General features: G+C 51.6%; 1 long non-coding RNA gene across 1 annotated transcript in view; it reads left to right on the plus strand.

Moving 5' to 3' along the window:
• The first annotated feature begins 1,295 nt into the window (after positions 1-1,295).
• The window catches only part of LOC106723638, a 68,167-nt gene continuing 63,797 nt past the window's right edge, over positions 1,296-5,665 (plus strand). Inside the window, exons 1-2 of the long non-coding RNA XR_001359348.1 lie at positions 1,296-1,307; positions 2,525-2,631. This is a non-coding gene — a long non-coding RNA (uncharacterized LOC106723638). The remainder of the gene's footprint in view (positions 1,308-2,524; positions 2,632-5,665) is intronic.

Genomic DNA, 5,665 nt, shown 5'->3' on the forward strand with positions numbered 1-5,665 from the left:
CATGGAGAAAGAATGACCCTTGCTTCTATGTCTCAATCCCATGCGTGCTTCAGAGCTGGTGGTCATTGGACCAGGGTTGAGAGCCCACCAAAAGGGCTCAGTGCTGTTGGATATGGCCCTGGGCAGCAGGCCCACCCTCTTTTCTACCAATGATCAGGCGTGCCTGGCAGCTCCATGAAGGAGGCTCACACTCCTGGGCACACAGACCTTACTTGAACCTTACTTGGCCATCCCAATCATCCACTTATGAAGCTCTGGGGCTGGTACTGCCTTTCCTCTACATAAACACACACACACACACACACACACACACACACACACACACTGTCAGAGGTGCGTAGGCAGTGGGCACATACAAACAGGAAGGCAATCCTACCCCCACCTCTTATTTCAGTCTAGGCCAGTGGTTCTCAACCTTCTGGCCCTTTAAATACAGTTCCTCATGTTGTGACCCAACCATAAAATTATTTTCGTTGCTACTTCATAACTGTAATGTTGCTACTGTTATGAATCGTAATGTAAATATCTGATATGCAGGATGGTCTTAGGCGACCCCTGTGAAAGGGTCGTTCGACCACCAAAGGGGTCGCGACCCACAGGTTGAGAACTGCTGGTCTAGGCAGTGCTTCCCACTAGGCTGCTCTCCTCCATTTTGCCCTGTACCCTTTAGGCCTGAGTCAGTGAGAGGGTCTCAGGGATCAGCGTTGCATTTCTTGGGGCAGGTGTCTACTGGTTGTTTCCAAAGTGAGCATTTGTGGGGTATCATTAGATGGACAAGGAGGCTGGGGCGGGGGAGAGCTGTTCTCCCTTCTTAACTTATCAGACACTTTACCTGGTTGGTCAGAGTGTTCCCGTAATGCACATGTGTGTGAGAAAGTGTGTGGTTTTTCTCTTTATAATCCACCCTGGGCTTAACAGGCAGGTTTTCCAGGGGCACCTGATGTGATGGTGAGGAGTTTGTCTTAGAATGTGGGCAGATTTAGGGGAAAGAGCATATCAATCTTATGCAATAGCCCTCCCTGTCACTCCACCATAAAGCACGGGAGTCCTCACAAGCATACACACACCTGGGTGTTTCCCACCTCAAGCCTTCCCATGGAAGCTGTCAAGAGATTGACCCAGGGCAGGCACCAGGACGCATGTGTCCTTGGCTGAATGGGGGGGGGGGGGGGGGCGCCTATGGAAGAAGAGCCAAGTCTTCAGGACCTTCCCTCATTCTGCCATGGGAATTGAACCTCAGTCTTGAACCTTCTCCTGTGCCTGTAGGCCCCTGCCCTTTGTGTCAGGCTGCTTGAGGCCTCGGCCAGGTTGGCCACTCTTGCTGCCTTATGAGCAGGCTCTGGTGAGAATGTGCCCTACTTGGGGTTTCAGATAGCAGTGGCTCAGATTCTGTGCCCAAGCTCAGAATGTTTCCTCAGGTTTCATGCAAACCTCCAGTGCTAAATGTGCCGTGCCAGCACAGCCAGGTTCAGTGAGCCTGAGAGGGGGTGGTGAAGGATTAAGAAAAGATAGACAAGAGAATAAAGCTGGGTCTGGGTGGGACGTTGACTCTCTGATGGAGAGACAGTGCCATAGCCTGCAAGCCATCTCTTTATTTTATAGCCAGACTAGAAGCCCGTTGCATGAAGATTCGCGCAATAGGCCTTCCTTCCCCTGGCTGCTGGCACTGGTTTTCCTCCGGCACCCGGGACCCAGGCCTTTGGTCCAGACGCAGCAAGGCTTGGCTTCTCCGCTGCAGCTTCAGTCTTCAGTCTTCACTCTTCACTCTTCACTCGGGCTGGAGCCTTCAGTCTTCACTCTGCGCCTGTGTATGCAAATTAACTGCCATCTTTGTTGGGTTAATTTGCATAGTCGCTCTGATTGGCTGGTGGGCATAGCGGAGTGACACCAATTTGCATGTTTCTCTTTTATTAGTGTAGATTCCATGAGGCAAATTAAGGGCAGGGTTACAATGTTCTCGTGGGTTTCGAATCTACTCAATTACATGCACCTGATCATGCTTTGTTTACTTGCTGCACCTCCCACAGCCCATATCACTCAGCCACGTGGGACCACAGGTTTGGACCATAAGGTCAAGCTTGCAACTATAGCCTTTGGCTATAATTGTGCTGAGACTTGCACATGGCTTTGCCATGAGAGGATTGTGCCCTCTCATTAGTCCCAGGCTTGAACCTGTCCCAACGCTGTAGCAGCTCTACACAGCTAAAGATATACCCACACGTAGGTTCAAGCCCAATATTGCGTGCCTCAATGAGGAGCTGTTGCTTTTTGGTCATAAAGGCAGCATACAAGGACCTACCAGGGAGGAGCTATGCTCCATGGAGCCCTAGAAGTGGGTGTTGTCCCCCAAAACTGGCCAACAAGGTGAGCCTACACTTTGGAGACAGGTTGGTCAAGGGTTGACTTTTTTTCTTCAGCAAAGGGCAGAGAGGACTTGGAGAGGGCAGGCTGGCATTTCTGGTACAATACTGCCATCAAGCGGAACCCGTTTGCCAATCTCATGAGCCCTGCAATTGGCTTCCAGGGAAGAAGATACCAAACCAGGCAGTGAAGTCAAAGAAGCTGGGAAGAAAAGGGAGGATGCACCTTCCACCACTGCTCCTCAGAGGTCCAGAGATCTGCAGCCACCAGGTATGTGTGTATCATGGCCAGGTTGGCTAAAGGGATGAGCATTGAGACAAGGCCCTAGAATGAGGTGCCTGGTGGGTGGGGCACTGGATGCAAGGCTGGGGACCCCTGTGGCTGCACTCTGGAATTGACTGACTGAAGCTGCACTTCAGGAGGAAATCAGGCCAGTGGCTGAAGGCATTTGGGTGGTATCCCTTCCCCTTGGAGCAAGAGTAGGTTTAGCCCAGGCTGACCCAAGTCTCTAAAAGCCTCTTTTGGCCACTGTACTTTGGGATTATACCCATTCTAACTATAAAGAGCACAAAGTAATTGGCCCCACAGCTGTATGAAACATCTACTTACGAGATAGCATTTGGCTCTCTGCATGTATAGGAGAAATCCTTGCAATAAAGTAGTAAGTGATGACTAGGAGCCACTTGAAACAGACCCAAGACAGGACAAGAAATAATAGGTAATTCAGAACCCTCACAGAGACAGGACATGATATGTATAACCTTGTTAAACAGTGCAAGCTTGGTTTAGACCAGGGGTGGGCAAACTTTTTGACTCGAGGGCCACAGTGGGTTCTTAAACTGGACCGGAGGGCCGGAACAAAAGCATGGATGGAGTGTTTGTGTGAACTAATATAAATTCAAAGTAAACATCATTACATAAAAGGGTACGGTCTTTTTTTTTTTTTTAGTTTTATTCATTTCAAATGGGCCGGATCCGGCCTGCGGGCCGTAGTTTGCCCACGGCTGGTTTAGACTTTCCTTATTAGTAAGTGGGGAATCTTTTTCTGTGCTTAGGCTTTATTCATGTCTTCTTTGATAGGTTTTCATAGAAAAGATATCTGTGTTCCAGGATTATAAAGGATTCAGTCAATCACTTTTTGTGTTATATGATACTCTTTATTGTACATTTAATTCTTATAGTTTATTGTGTAAGGTGTGGGACTAAGAACTTATTATAGGTGGTACACTTTCTCCAGTTTGTATTTACCCACAGTGCTTAGGGACACCTCCAAATGGTATATTAACTCTGATAATTTTGAGTCTCTTTTTTGGACATTGAATTCTAACACATACAGAGGACACAGCTAGTCATCCCAAAACAAGGCTACTCATTGTTAATACACAACAGGGGACTCCTGTCTGTTGTCTCCTCGCTCTACTGAGGCTTCCCTAGGAGAAGTGAGGGAAACGGACCTCGATCACCTCAATCCTGAGAGTGGTGCCCTCATGCCAACCCATTCATTGTCTGGGACTCTGAGTGCCTCTGCTTTTACTGAGACCCTCTGGTTCAGCTAGTCAAGATACCCAGCTATGGCCACACTGGTAGTGTGGAGAAATACACCCCTTCCTTGGGTCTTGTTTATTTAGAAGGCCTAAGCTTTCCAGTGGCCTGCCATGAATCGATTGTGGACCCATTTCTTCCAGAATTTCTCCATTGGAATGGACTCTCCAGAAAGGGAACTCTCCTTTGTTGTTGGGCCTCAGGAGCCTGAGCCAGCCTGGCCTGTTGTGCATGCAGTTGGGACACGGGTTAACAGTTTTTTACTTTCCGAAGGGCGGAGGGAAGAGGACAAGTTGGCATTTGTGGTGCAATACTGCCATCAAGCGGAATGGCTTTGTGCATCCGTGAGCCCCTCGCCATTCTTTCCAGTGCAAGAAAGTAGCAAGAGAGTGAGGACTTGCAAAGGACAGAGGACAGGATCCCGGGAGCTCAAGAGCTTGCCTAGGCACTGCAGGTTCCCAAGGAAGCTGTCGAGATGGGTTTTTGTGAGGACAGGGCGCCCGACACCCTGCTCACAGGAAGCCAAGGTTCTCTGGGAACCATGGCGGCCGCCATGACTGGGCGGGACAAAGGAAGCTGCAGCTGCTGGGACAGAGCCCAGGCCAGGGCCTAGGGGCATTTGGCCTGGCGCCCCTTCTCCTTGGGAGAGAGCACAGGTGCGGCCTGGCCAGAGACACCTCCCCACCCTCCAGCCCCCTCCAAAGTGGGCACCGGAGTTCCTTGGAAGTTGATGGCCTGAGAGGCGGGCCAGTGACATTCTCAGGGAGCACCCTTGGAACCCCACCTTCCAGGAGCCAGGGGACCCAGCAACCCAGCGAGAGGGCGCAAGCAGAGCCCAGAGGGCAGCGCCCCTCACCTAGGCCCTCACCCAGATGAAGGAGGCAGGGCAGAGGGAGTCCTTCACCCAGGAATCCAAGTGTGGCAGGCATGGTGCCATCCCTAGGGATCTCTAGGGTCCAACTCAGGCCCGCCCCCAAGGATCCCGGATGCACCTCCCTGAAGGGAGAGGACCTAATGGTAAACCTGGGAACGGAACCAAAGATAGATTACTGGCCATACATTGATTTTCAGACTTGGGTATTCTTGGCCACCTTCCATCAAGAGGCCCTGAGCAGAAATTGGGCGAGGAGAAGGAACGGCCCTGGCTTGCACTCACCCCTGACTCTCCCTCCAGGTCTCCACTAAAGCCAGACGAAGTGTGAAGAGGCTGCCTCCAGCTCAAAGCAGCTGGGTTGACAGAAAGGAGCCCCCCCCCCCCAAATTGTCCACCTGCCCACCACAGGCAGCCTGTCTGCCAAAGCCAGAAATGAGGAGCATTTCCATTTAGACCCCAAGGGTCCAGAGAGCCTGCTGCAGGGAAGAACTCCTGGGGTGGTTCTTTTGTGGCCCCTGGTGAGCTCTTCCCTCCTGGGGGTCACCTGGTCTCTGGGAGCTGGTCTTCAGGCTCAGCTCCTGCTGTGCTCACACCCTTTGCTTTCACATCTCCAGGAAGGGTGTATACATGTCCTCCCTTGTTCCCTGTCCCTTCTTTTCTCACTTGTGAGTGCCCTGACCTTTTGCCAAGAGGATTTAGGCCTTGTGCGGGCAGGGACCCTGGAGGCCAGCGTCCTGAGCCAAGCCATGCCAGGTCCTGACCTAAGTGTTTCAATTGGCCTTCAGCCCCGGGGGTGTTAGTGTACCCTTCTGGCCAGGACCAACTGCTGCATCCCCAGATCAAGGACCTGCCAGGCCGAACATGGACCGGCTGCCCCAGTGTGTGTGT

The sequence above is a fragment of the Myotis brandtii genome, unplaced genomic scaffold (assembly GCF_000412655.1).
Source record: "Myotis brandtii unplaced genomic scaffold, ASM41265v1 scaffold613, whole genome shotgun sequence".
In the NCBI taxonomy this organism is placed as follows: Eukaryota; Metazoa; Chordata; class Mammalia; order Chiroptera; family Vespertilionidae; genus Myotis; species Myotis brandtii.